The sequence below is a fragment of the Camellia sinensis genome, chromosome 1 (assembly GCF_055761805.1).
Source record: "Camellia sinensis isolate YWXY chromosome 1, ASM5576180v1, whole genome shotgun sequence".
Classification (NCBI taxonomy): Eukaryota; Viridiplantae; Streptophyta; class Magnoliopsida; order Ericales; family Theaceae; genus Camellia; species Camellia sinensis.
The window spans coordinates 112590001-112604580 of NC_138961.1; positions in this window are offsets into that span (position 1 = coordinate 112590001).

Sequence of the window (14580 nt, forward strand, 5' to 3'; positions counted from 1 at the left end):
TTGTACTTTTCACCATTTCTACATGATGCAGAGTTTAGCTTGCATCTTTTACCCTTTCTGCTTGATGCGTAGTTTGGCTTGTAACTTTCGCACTCTCTGCGTGATGCGTGGTTTGGCTGGTATCTTTCATTCTCTTTGCATGATGTGTAGTTTGGCTTGTATCTTTCACCGTCTCTACGTGATGCGTAGTTTGGGTTGTACCTCTCACCCTTTCTACGTGATGCGTAGTGTGGCTTATACCCCCCTTCTCTTTATAATTTTCGAGTAGTGTGCTCGTTTGTGGTTTTGATTGATCATTGCATTGAATGTCATTTGTATCCTACCCTTGAACTACACTGGTTTGATTTCTTGCAAAGATATACATAGGCAACTTTCGAGTTCAACCAACTGCATTTTGCATTTTGTTTGTCCACCCAAGTCTTATGGCCTCGTCAAATGGGTTGTCTTTGGTCTTTGACATTCACTCACGTTATTTCATGATGTATCGAGTTCTGTCAAAGATGAGCAACTATAGACACCCCATTTTGACCACCTCTAAGACTTGGGCGCTTCGTTCTGAACACCCGATGATGAAAATTACACTATTCAATCTTTTGAAACTCTCAGCAAAGAAGTTCGGATTCAAGCTCTAAATTCCAACCTCGTACCCTATTTTGGCCAAAATGATTTAGACCTTAAAACCCTATTTTCAAAGCATTTTTCCAAACCTGCATTGCCCATGTAGATCCGACCATTGATTTTTGGAACCGGCCGGGTCTCATTGGCGAGAAACAAAATACCTGGTGGGATTCAGCCAGCTGGCTTTTTTTGAATATATTTACGACCAAAACATCTCAAATTCTATAAATAGAGCCTCTCCCTTCAGAATTTAGGGTTAGAAAAATTTTCCAAAGGCTTATAAGGTTTTTGAGAGCTAAAAAGACTCCTTTTTCTTTGAACAAACTATTTGACCTTTATACTATCTTTTAGCTATAGATACACAATGCATGCACCATTAGAGCTTGTTCTTGAAGCTTTTGCTAGTTTGCAAACTCTATTTCAGCAACATGAGGGTGTTTGGAATTAAGTTTGATAACAAAGAATTTACCCCTCTTTTCAAGAGGTATGATTTTGCTTCTTCTCCCTTACTTCTCCTTCACTCTCTTTCTCTCATTTTCTCCTTTTCTCCTTTTTGTTTTCTTGTTTTATATACTGTTTTTGGACTATTTTGGGGGGCTGAAATATGTGATTAAAAGCTACAAAAAGTGAAGAGGTTAGCCACCCCTCCTTAGGCATAATCACAATAACTTGTTCTTTACTTTCTTCCTTGCTTTCCATTAGCTTTACCACTTTTTTTTTTTTAGCACTTGTGGGATGTTTAATGCTTTAATTTATGCTTTGAATATTATAACTGTGTTATTGTAAGTCCTTAAGGATTGGGTGTGTTTAGGACATAGTAGCCTATCCATTTGAGTTGATAGTATTTCTCTTTTTTTTTTTTTATAGCTTTCCTTAAAGTTTATTGGAACCTTGTGGTCATGGGGGGTTTAGAGCTTAGCCACCTACCCTCAAGTTTGATTAACTAGTTGTAAATCTTTTGCTTTGTTTACCTTGAAGCTAGGTGATAGCTTCCGTGTCAAAGTCTTGAAAAACTCTCTTTCCAATCATTTTCGAAACATGGAAATAGATGTCTCATCCTTATTCCATGAACAAAAGAGGAGTTGTCAACAATTTTGGTGAGTCGTGTGTTTAAGCTTTTGATAGTTAGCTTGATTTCGAGTTTCTCCTTTACTTTCCTTGCTACTCATATAGAGCTCTTTATCGAAAAGTGTTGAAAACTCTCTCCTAGTTGCACTTTGAAACATGGAAATGGATATTTTATCCTTATTCCACGAGTATGAAGAAGAGTTTATAACAATTTTTTAATCATTATAGTTTTTTTAGTTTTAGTTGCTTCTATAATCATCACGTACTACCTTGTGATGTTTGATGATTTGTGAAGCATGTCTACCTCTTCTTTGAATAACCTCATGATAGGAAGGAGGTAAAGAAAATAGCCTCTTTTTTTTTTTTGTGTGTGTGTGTGTGTGTGTGTGTGTGTGTGTTTTGTAAAATCTTTTCCTATTGCTTCTAAGATCATCATGCAACGACCGTGCGATGGTTGATGATTTGAGAAGCAAATCTATTCCTCTTTTGAGTATCTTAATGATAGGAAAGGATAGAAGGGATAAACATCTTTTGGAAATGCTCTGTCTGCACTATTTTTACCTCAGTGCACAAAACAAGTTTTTTAGGCCAAACTGAGGCACAACCATATTCATTGGACCCGGCTGGGCCGCATTGTGGGCCAGCTAGGCTTCAGAGTATACATAGAGAGGACTGTTGTTGGCAAAACAGAGCAGTGGCTAAGGGTAAGATAAGACAGTTCTCCAGAGAGTAGACAAAGCAATTTCTGAAGGATGTTCTCACTCGCGTGCATGTTGCCCTTGTTTTTGTTTATTTAGTATTTATTGTTGTAATGTTTGCAAATGTAATAATTATTTAATTCATTTGGTGTTGTAATAATTAGTTGATGAGGCCATTCGAACCCTCTTGTACGAGGGCAAATTTGTAACATTTGATGTATGTTTTCCAACCCCCATTTCTTTCTCCCTTTTATTTACATGCTTACCATGATTGTATATAGCATCATAATTTATTTTATTATTCTCATGCTTTGTATCCATTTTTGCATGTATTATGGTTTGGCTCATCACACTTGATGTTGTTAAACATTTCCTACTTGATTATATGTGGTACCTCATGCTTTGAGTTGATTCACATATCATGTTAGTAGCCAAATCTAGTAATTACATTCTTGTATGTGATGCATTAGCCACTTTGCATATTAGGATCATGCATTTTTCTAACTATCTTCTTTTCTGTGGCTTGCCTCGTTTGAGTACTAGGTAAGTATTTTTGCTTTAGCATATCATATATGTGTTTGTGTTGCCATGTCGAGCATACTACCACAAGGCTACTTGCTTACTTGAAATATCTCTATGAATGCCTGTGGATGGAGGCTATTTTGCTTAGATTGGAATGACTTTTATTATTGTACATATGAGCTCGCTTTTCCTTTGAGTTGCACATATTCAAAAACTCTTTTGAAGAAAGCATGAAATCAAAGCAATCCTGTGGGGAAGTGGTTTGGAAATACTCTTCAGATCCTGGGGGACGCTAGTGATCCTTTTCTGGTCACTTGAAAATGAATAAACACTCCGGTCGGGGGTGCCGGAATTTGCACTCCAACGGGTAAGTCAGTCTTTACACTCAAGATTACTTATATTCTAAGTTAAGCACAATAGTTCTCACATACCTTTTACTGGCTGATATTCTTCTATTTATATCTTTTCTCTCTTAGGCCTCGGGATTAGGCCCACTTTCTATTCGTCATTCGGCTTCCTTTATAGCAGACTGGTTTTTACTCGGCCCTTTCCTTATTCGGCAATTTGACTGAATAGGGTATGATTTGGATGTGGGATGAAGCCGAATACTATACATACATCCCAGTTCCCCAAGTTCATATACTCGGCCTATTTACGACCCCCATTACTCGGCCCCACAATTGCCCCCCAAACATTCCACTAATGACGGTTGGTTGGAGTGTTTGGTTTCGAACTCAAAAAGTCAGAGCCAAAATTCGGTGGCTGATCCCATTCCAAGGCTGACGTCTGAACACACGCTTTTCGGTCATCATTTCAACTTCCCGCCCCTTCGTACTCTCCTACTTATTAGGATTTAAAATTTTGACGTCTTTTCAAATACACACGCTTTCAGATACTTGTCGCTGGACTGTCTTCCGCGTTGTCTCTGCAACTTCACTATCCTCTTTGTCTCTCGTAAGTTCTCTTTGCCTGGTTTGTTTTTGGTTTCGAGCATTCGTGTATACTGTAGGAAATGGAAAAACACCTGAAAGATCTCCTCTCTTCGGATCAAATTTCTGGCTTCCGACGCCATTTCTCCATTCCTGATGACGTCCGTCTGTCATTCGTGACAGACAACACCCTCGATATGGAGAGGGCTGATGAATCCACGGTTGTCTTCCCGCTCCTATCAATCGCAGAGGGTGGAGTCCGATTCCCACTTCATCCACTCCTTAGGGCTGTGCTCTGCCATTGGGGTTTAATCCCTTCCCAACCCAATGTTAATTTTTTTAGAATCATAATGGGGATTATCGCACTAAACCGTCGCCTTAGGATTAACCTCGGCATTCTTGCTATTCGGCATTGTTATGCCTTGGCAAAGTCTTCCGGTCGGCATGGTCGTTACTTCCTTAGGGCCAAGGACACTGACCATCAACTAGTGACTATGCTTCCCAGCTCTGGGAAGCGTGTCGATGATGTTATGGTCGTTGTCCAAGGTAATTGGGAGTTCGGCGAAGGCGAGGATCGCCTCAATCCTATTAGACGGAGGGGTGAACCAGGTGGCCGTGTAGCTTCTTTTATTTATTTTTGGTTATATTCATAAAGCTTCGTTTATGAGACCACATGGCTTTGCTTGTGCAGGGAACGATTTGAAGAAAGTCCTGACTTTGACCAATGACGCCGTTCTTTCGGAAATCAAGGTTGCGCTCAGATATTTCGGCCGGCCGAGTCTTCAAAAATAGGGGAGGGCGGCCACGTTCTTCTCCGCTACGAGCCGACCTATACGACCTTCTCGGCGGCAGAGAACATCCCAGTTCCGACGGGTGAGGAGTTTCTTACCCCCCCCTTATCCTGACCGATTTCAAGAATTTGAGGCAAGTCGGTCTTGGGCGGTCCGATTTGGAACGACAAGTAGTTGAGGCTGCCGAGTCCGATCAGTTCGAAACCGAAGACGAGGCTTTGCAGTTAGCCTTTGAGGAAGCCGGCTTCAATTCAGCCGACCCTCCGTCCACTTCGGACCGAGAGGACCTTCCACCCGATGACATTTTTCACGGTCTAGAGGACCTTCCCGGGGCTTACCCCAAAGATATGGCTGGGTTAAGCCTTACACAACTTGCCAAAAAGGTGAATGCGGAAAGGATGGCAGCACGACGAAGGGTAGAGGCTATTTGAACCGGAGAGCTTCCTGCTACCGAAACTCAACCCTCCCTGCCTGTTAGCGAATCTCAGCCCTCCTTGCCTGTTATTGAGGAGACGGCAGAAAACCGAAGTGCCGAGGCCAAGTTGGTTGTGCAGGCCGATCGAGAGGCTAAAGTATGGGCCGGGAAGCACTCTGCTGAGGTTGAGGCCAGCTCAGAGGATAACTGCGCCAACAAACGACCTCATTTAGAGGAATCAGATGTGATTGTGCCTTTCGTTATTCAACCGAAGATAAAAAAAAACACGCCGATCCCTTCTGATGCTTCGGTAATTAAAGATACAGCGGTCGCGCTTAGCATGGCTACATCCGTTTCATTGCCGGCTGATAAGGCGGCTTTCCGGGTGGAGCTGGATCTGGTTTCAATACCATTGGCCGTACAATCGGCACTTTTGGTATAAATCTTGACTTTGTTTTTTCACTTTATGCAAATACTATTTTGGTCTTAACTTCCTGCTTTGCAGACCGTCGGAAGGATAACGGAGATGGGCCGTCGCCATCATGACGCCATTGAACAGCTCAGCCGTCTTCAAACGGAAGTTGAGGGCCAAAGAAGCAGGGCCGAGTTTGAGGCTTTAAGGGCGAAGATGGAAGGCGCGCGGGCCGAAACTGAGATGGAGAGGGCACGGAATGCAGAGGAACTGAGATTAGCCGCCGAGAGGAGGGCGGACGCGAGCGAAGGGGCGCTAAAATTGGCCTAGGAGGTGGTCTCCAAACTGGAGGCTGAGTTGGAGAAAGAAAAGAAGGCGAAGGAAGCGACCGAGTCGAAGGCTTCTAAGGCATTAGAGGCCGGGAAAAGTGCTGCCCTTGCCGAATATGTAGATGAAGTCTCCAAATTTGAAAATCAGGGATTCAAATACGGCTAGCTCAAAGCCCTTGTTGCGGCTGATGTGACATTGGCTATGCCAATTCCATACGAGCAAGTGGATATTGAGCCGCTGGAGTCTGACTCCGAGGATTAATTTGGGCAACACCTTTTTTGCTTGTTGTTTTGGGGGTTTTCGAATGTATTTTTACAGCTTTTTGTTTGGTAATTTTCATGTGTAAAATGGCTACAATTTGTGCCCAATTTCCTAATGAAAATTTCCTTTTTTGCCTTGCTGTTATCTGTGCTAGCTTTTATTATTGTTGAATGATATTGCTGTTGATTGCAAAATGGCTACACTTTGTTTTTAATAGCAAGTATCGATCGGCATTAGGCATAAACACTTGGCCGACCAGATTAATCAATCTGCCCTTGCCCCAGTTCGTGGAATGGCTGCGGCATACATCTATCGGCATCGGGCTTCAATATTTGGCCGATCAGATTACTCAATCTGCCCTAGCCCCAGCCAGTGCATGAGCTTCGTTAGCCGACTAGGCCTAGTTCTACATCTATCAGCATCGGGCTTCAATATTTGGCCGATCAAATTAATCAATCTGCCCTTGCCCCAGCCAGTGCATGAGCTTCGTTAGCCGACTAGGCCTAGCTCGTGGAATGGCTATGGCATACATCCATCGGCATCGGGCTTCTGGCGTTTGGCATTAATGACGTCGCCTCGGGGGTGCTGCATACATATGAATAAATGAGGTGAGTTCGCGCCAGTGAGTCCGCTTATTTTTATTCAGACTCAATTTGAAATAGCTTGGGGCGAGGGCGAATGTCAAACAGATTATTTTTCAACAACAGATGAGAAGAACGAACGCTGGCTGAGCTAGATACTGAGATGAATCGCAACAGCGAGCCTACGCGCACGGGAGGAAGGACGTCCAAGGAAAGGGAAAAACGTCAACCTCCAAGCCGTCGAAGCAGATAACCCCGAAGAGAAAAGAAGCAAGGAGGAAACTCCCCACGACCACGATCGAGGAATGAGCCAGACGTGACGCCACGACCATTGAGTTTTGCGGTGTTCGTGGGGAATAAACCGATGTCTGAAGCAAATTCCATCATTAATGATCCGGTTGTAACGGTCGAGTTCGCTCGACAAATCTTTCCACCGGAAGTCCAACAATCGATGGTTGGACGACAAGATTTTGAAGTGTTTCGAGAAGGTATCCATGGGGCAGTGAAGGGGCTGTACACCGCCTACGAAGTTGGCATGCGCCTGCGCGCCGCGCGGTGGGAGATAGAGAAAAAGGGCGAACGGATCCGCAGTTCGGAGGCTCGTGCGGAGAAAGCCGAGCGTGAGCTTAGGAAGGCTAAAGCCGCCAAGCTGCACGCGGCGGGTCGATCTAACCCGATTGTGGAGGAGAGGGTGACCCAACGGCTATTGAGTCATGCCATCGCCGATCGGGGTACGGCAAGCATGTTTGCCGTAGAAAATGCGAGGGCCAAGGGTTATGAGCAAGGCTTCCATGCTAGCCGGAAGGTTGGGATCAAGAAAATGAAAGAGAAACTTGCAGAGGAGGTCTGCCGATGTGAAAATTACGGTTTTAAGCATGGTTGGATCAAGGCATCTCAAGACCCGGAAGTTCTCCAAGCGTCGGGCATTGATTCGACATCGTCATTCTACCGACGAAATCATTTTTCGTTTTCCGCCTTTGAGGTTGAGCAGAGCGAGGATGAGGCTGACGCCACATAAAAATATTTGTTGTAATGTTCAAACACGGATTGCATCTAAAATTATGTAATTATTGGTTGGTCGAATAAAAAGATTTTATTTTCAATGTTTTATTGTAATTTGCACTCGGCACACGTGTTTGCATGTGTTTCATTGTATAAACATTGACCGGCCAAAGTCAACTAGGCATTTAATTCCGAACGGTTATATGCCGGCTTGTCATGTGCATTCTTCATTAAATATATATTTGGCATACATGTCACGCACGGTCAATACGCCGATGAGGCTCCGAATTTGAAGGCTTTTATCGGCCCAAAGGCATCCCGCACCAATGAGGCTCTGAATTCTGAGGCTTAATCGGCCCAAAGGTGTTATGCACCAGGGGCTCCGAATCCGGAAACTGCCAGCCCATCTATAATTACCGCTTAGATAGTTAGGCCATTTTAACTCTAAAAAGCCGAAAATTAGTACATGGAGTGGCTGTGGCCAATATCGATCGGCGTCTGTCTTTGGAGTTCGGTGTTAATGAAATCGCCTTGGGGTCACTGCAAGGATTAGAAATAAATTGCCTCGGACTCTTCGCACCAGTAACTCCACTTACTGTGTTCAGACTCGATTTAAAATAATTTTGTTGCGTGGGATCAGATAAGTGTGAATGTCAAATGGAGTTTTCTTCAATCAGCAAAGGAGAAGCTCGAACTTTGGCTGAGCTTGATGCTGCAATGAATCGCAACAAAGAATCCACCCGTGTGAGAGGTAGGGCATTCAAAGAACTGGAAAAACGTCAGCCTCCAAATCGTCGAAGCAGATCACACCGAAGGGAGAAACAGCAATGGGGAAGTTCTCCGCAACCACGACCGAGAAATGAGGCCGACGTAGCGCCACGACCGTTGAGTTTTACTGTTTTCGTGGGGAATTCCTTTTTTGTCCTGGATCTTGGCTTTGACGTTGTTTATGGTGTCAAAGCTCTGCACCTTGAGGGTGATTGTCTCGCCGGTGTGAACATTGTAGATTCAAGCGCGGTCAGATCAAAGCATTTCAAGCTGCGGATGCTATCCGAGCGGCGGGCATTGATTCGGCACTGCCATTGTACCAACGCGACCACTTCCCCTTCTTCGCCCTCGAAGTTGAGAAGGGTGAGAATGAAGGCGACGCCATATGAAAATAGATATTGTAATGCTCGAACACGGATTGCATTTTTTGTAATTACTGTTTAATCGAATAAAACGTTTCATTTTAAAAGTTTACATCTCATTCTAAATTTTTATATGCTTAATTAAGCATCTTATTTCAAATGTTGGCACGTTTTGTTCTGTTCATGCGGTTGTGCCGGCTCAACTTACATATCCCCGCTTTGATGTGTAAATGTTTTTTCGTTCTGGAGGTGCGCTCTAAATTCAGAATATTACTCGGCCCATGAGGCTTTGTCGGGCGCCGAATTTGGAGGCTTTTTCAGCCCAAAGACGTCATGCGCCGAGGGGGCTCCGAATCCGGAGGCTTTTTGACCAATCGTGATATCCACGAAGGGTGCTCTGAATCCGGAGGCTTTTTCGGCTCAAAGGCGTCATGCGCCGAGAGGGCTCCGAATCCAGAGGCTTTTTGGCCCATCGTGATATCTACGAAGGGCGCTCCGAATCCGAAGGCTTTTTCCACCCAAAGGCGCCATGTGTCGAGGGGACTCCGAATCCGGAGGCCTTTTGGCCGATCGTGATATCCACGAAGGGTGCTCCGAATCTGGAGGCTTTTTCGGCCCAAAGGCGTCATGTGTCGAGGGGGCTCCGAATCCAGAGGCTTTTTGGCCCATCGTGATATCCACAAAGGGCGCTCCGAATCCGGAGGCTTTTTCTGTCGGAGAACTTTTTAACTAGATTTCGCAGTGGGTGGGATTACAACTTTTCACCAAGAATCCTTGCATTGCAAAAGTGGAATGTGTACATGGCGAATCATTTAGAACTAGGATCATTCCCCACAAGTCAGGTTTAGTGACAGAATTTTCGTAGGTGCGTCGAATTTCGGGGCCGTGGCAGACTCCTTGCTGACATATTTCTGAGCGGATATGGAATCTATCCGATAATGGCCGTCTCAGTTAGGACCTAACTTTCCATCAACGGTTTCTTGTCATCCAGAAGTACCTTCAGAATCAACTCTCCCAGCGTGTAGCAGCGCAGCTGAACGCACTGATTATACGACTTGGCAAGTTGCTGCTGGTATCGCATAGGGCTTCCATGGCTTTTCGCTAGGGAGCCGTCCGACATCGTCGAGGCTGCTTCGATTTAGCACTTCAGTGGAGTTGACCTGCGACTCCGTTGTTGTCTTTCTAGAAAGGAGATAGCATGCTGCGGATTACTGGGAACCACGGATTTGCTCAATGTTGTGTTCGGTCAGAAAGCGTAGCAGCTGATGATAGGTGCTTGGCACGGCTTGAATAGTATGCAACCAACTTTGCTCCATTATGAGATTATACGGCGAAGGGAGCTTGACGACCAAGAATTCCACATCCACTGTTTGGGAGCCCGCTTAAACGGGTAGTTTGATTTTTCCCAACAGGTACTCTGGATTTGCGGTGATGCCGAATAATGGATAAGGAGTAGGAGACAGGTCTGATTCGTTGAAGCCGAGTTTGATGAAGGTCTCATAATACATAACCTCTGAAGTGCTCCCCTGTTCTATGAGGACGCGTTCAACGGTAAATCAGTTTACGTGTAGTTCAATGACCAATGGATCAATGTGGGGGAGTGTTATGCCGATAAGATCGGAATCGTCAAAGATAATACTAGGAGCTTCATGGGGCCGTTTCGTTGGTGAGCGTTGCCTCCGGGGCTGACTGAATTGCGTGCACGGTAAGAGGCGTTGGAAGGCTGTATATCATATGAATGACGCCGAGTGGAGGTGAATCCTGCCGAAGGGCAACTGTTTTGATTGCGCCTTTTCGGACAAGTTGCTGGAGCTGACCATCTTGCACCAATTCCTCAAGGTGGTCTTTCAAAGCATAGCAACTGTCCGTATCATGACCGTGATCTTTGTGATATTCACACCGCCTGTCCCGCCTTCTCTTGTCAGGAGGTCCCACCATTTTGGACGGCCATTTGAAGAACGGAAGATGTTGGATTTTGGACATAACCGAGCTGATTGGCTCTGACAGCTCCGTATATTTCTTGTCGGCGGGCTTTGTGCGCCTACTATCAACTTGCAGTTGCTCATTTGCTCAGTGTGAGCATTGATCGCTTGATCGGCGAGAATCTCGTCTCTTGTCTCGTGTAGCCCACTGTCATGGTTCAGGGCTCTGAGGTGGTACGAAACTTATTGGCTGAGCAATTTTAGAAGGGGCCGTTTTGTTGGCCATGTGTCCGGCCTTAACCCGCAAGGCATCATTTTCCACTTTGCGGTATTCCTCTACTTTCTTCATCAACCCCCAGACTATTTTGGGGGGTCTTCTAGTCAAGGAACTGTGGAGGGCACTATCTGGATGTAATCCCATTTTGAAGGCGGTGATGGCCATGGAGTCATTGCAAGCGTCATCAACAAGATCAAAGCATTCCCAATATCGCGCCGAATATGCTCTTAGTGTTTCTCTTGGCAGGATTTGCATTGCCCAGAGAGAGTCGTCTTGTTTCGGCTGGACCTCATTGGTGATGAATCTGGCCCTGAAGGATTTCTGTAATTGGTGGAAGGTTTTGATCAAAGCAGCCTCCAGTTTACAATGCCACCTGATAGCCAATGGTCCCAAACTGCTGGGAAATATTCAACACATGAGGGCCTCGTCATCTGCATGCAATGTCATGGCTTACTTATAGTGGCAGATATGGTCGGTAGGGTCTGATTTGCCGTCATACAAGGTGAATGACGGTGGTTTGAATTTCTTGGGTAGCACTGCCTTTGCAATCCGTCATACGAAGGGATCGTGTTGATCTTCGTCCGAACTGTTCCTTCTTCGCTTGTGCCTTATACGGGGACTTTCTTTAGAAGAACTGGTGATTTCAGGTCGCCCCTTTTTCCTGGGCTCCGGGGATAACGAGTCGGAGTTGCTATCAGTGTCGTCTTGTCGGGCTCGAGGTGGTCGACCACCTGCCTTTGGAGATCGCTCCGGATTTAGGCGTACAGCTTGTTTGGACTTCGCCACTTCCAAGGCCAAATCTTCACGAAGACGTTCATTCTCAGCGATCTTGTTCTCCAACCTCTGTTCATTTTGCTTTGCTTGTTCCATGATCGCCTGCATTGTCTCATGCTCCGAAGTCGAGGGTGAGGCGAAGTTTAAGGCACGTCTTGCTGCAATAGTCTTTGGTCCAAGCATGTTTGTTGGAGTGAGGTCGTCTCTTTCCGTAGTTTCATCAGTGACTATCGGAGGGTCTTTCGTTACGCCCGCCATGGATGTGTTTGAGTATTCCCACAGACAGGGCCAATTGTTGGGAAGTGGTTTCGAAATACTTTTCTGATCCTGGGGGACGCTATTGATCCTCTTCTGGTCACCTGAAAATGAATAAACACTCCGATCGGGGGTGCCAGAATTAGCACTCCGACGGGCAAGTCAGTCTCTACACTCAAGATTACTTATATTCTAAGTTAAGCACAATAGTTCTCACATACCTTTTACTGGTTGATATTCTTCTATTTATATCCTTTCTCTCTTGGGCCTTGGGATTAGGCCCACTTTCTGTTCGTCATTCGGCTTCCTTTGTAGCAGACTGGTTTTTACTCGGCCCTTTCCTTATTCGACTATTTGACTGAATAGGGTATCATTTGGATGTGGGATGAAGCCGAATACTATACATACATCCCAGTTCCCCAAGTTCACATACTTGGCCTGTTTATGACCCCCATTACTCGGGCCCCCACAAATCCAAAGTAAGTGACGTGGTCTATACTTGTTTGCTTCACATAATAATGTTAGTATATTAAATAATCAAAGCATGAGCATATGATGTCCATAAAATTCACATCATGATTTAGTAGAAGACGATCTTTGATTGGGTGAGTCGGGTGCTTAATTCATGTTATAACGGACAAGCGGCCTTTGGCATGAGTCGCGGGTTTCCTAATTTTTCCAAAAATATTAGGTGGCGACTCGGATATCTAGCAATGCAGTCCATTTTTGGCATCTCTGATGATTAATGGATTTTCTAAGATTTGTTGGATTTGGACTCTCATTCGTTTTCCTGTTTCACATTTTACTTGTGAAACTAGATTCAAAACCACGAGAGTCCGAACTATAGGGAATCACAACTGAAGAGACTAAACCCCTTTGAGGGGCGCGAAAAGTCAGCTACACATATAACGATAGAATAAGGAAACTCTTTCCTGATCATTTTGACGTACACACAATGGTCTTCTTCCATCATCTCAAACCCAGTTAAAACAATGGCTTTATGGAATCTAAAATACCATTATCTAGACGATTGCTTTAGGCCATAAATGGAACCTTTGAGACGACATGCTTTGCGCTCTTGTCCATTAACCTCAAAGTCTACCGATTGATCCATATAGATCTCCTCGTGTGAGGCCTTGAATTTTGTATTTCTTTAAAGCCATCGCTTTTGGATTATTTCAATGAAAACTCTTGATTCCTCATTTACTTGCAATTTCAACCCTAGAATTTAGAATGCATCCTAATCGGAAACATGCTAACCCTAATCGATCCTGGTAGCTTAGTAATAATTTTTAATACCCTAGTAATAATTAATTAACTCCCTAATTATAAATTCACCACTCAAAACCGTAGGTTTCTGATTTTCTTTATATTCGTTCGGTTGATCATCTTTTAATTCAAAAGCGAGAAACCTAAACCAAATTGTCTTTCCCGAACCCTAATTTAATTAAATTCTATACTTAAATATAAATTCTAATTCATAAATTGAGCCATGCCCTCACACCTTATTAGAATTACATTTTGATCCCAAATTAGGTACCATTATATATATATGCATATTTGTACCTTTCTTATTATTATTTAATATTTTTGTACACAAATTGTCTTTATATACATAATTTGTACACAAAAAATATTTTTAAAGAATCCACATATCCCATGTGCTATGGCCGGCCACCCCATGTATATATATATATATATATATATATGTGTGTCATGTACCTTTGAAGATAACAATTGAAGGAATTAAGGAAAAAGTATTCAAGTACCCCTAAAAATGGGAACTTTGTTTGTACCTCCAATTACATCCCAGCTAAACCCTAACTAGATCATGTTTTAAGATGTAATTAAGGTCCCTAATCAAGCTCATTCCGTTACATTTCAATTAAATACAAGTTCATTTCATCAATTCCAACCAATGGCCATTTTGGACTTTTTACACCAATTTTTCTATAAATACACCACCTCTCTCCACATTTTTTAGCATACAACTCACACACACACACACACACACCCATGGTTGAGAAAGAGAGTGAGGTTTGGTGGTGGAGGTAAGGAAAAGAGGAGAACCCTTGTGCAACACTTCAACTAGGCATCAAGTAAGCCACAACACTACCCTCTCTTTTATTTTCTCATTCAAATACATGATATTAGAGGCTTAAGACATTAATTTTAGATTTGCATATATGGTGTTTATGTGTTTAAATAAGAAGGGTTGAGCCTTAGTTGTCACCTTGCATGAGTTCTTCCTTAAAATGAAATAAGGCTATCTTTTTCTATCCATTTCTCACATTATTTCCAAAGGCATACCTTCATTCTAAAGATATGAGTTATTTATATACTATTTAGCATGTTTTCGTCATAATAGAAATGAAAAATTATTCATGGTTACCCTTTTTTTCTATTACTCTTCTTATTTGAAGCTTTGTGCAAGAAAGACTAGTACTTCCAGCTCATTTCAAAAATTCTAGAAAAATATAATTTAAAAAAAAAAATCCTTTTGACATCAGTTTTATATCAAAAATTTTCTTGAAGTTTTATTTTTCAAGTAAAATTGTTTCATTGAAAAAGAATGAGTGGTCTAAGAGAAAATTC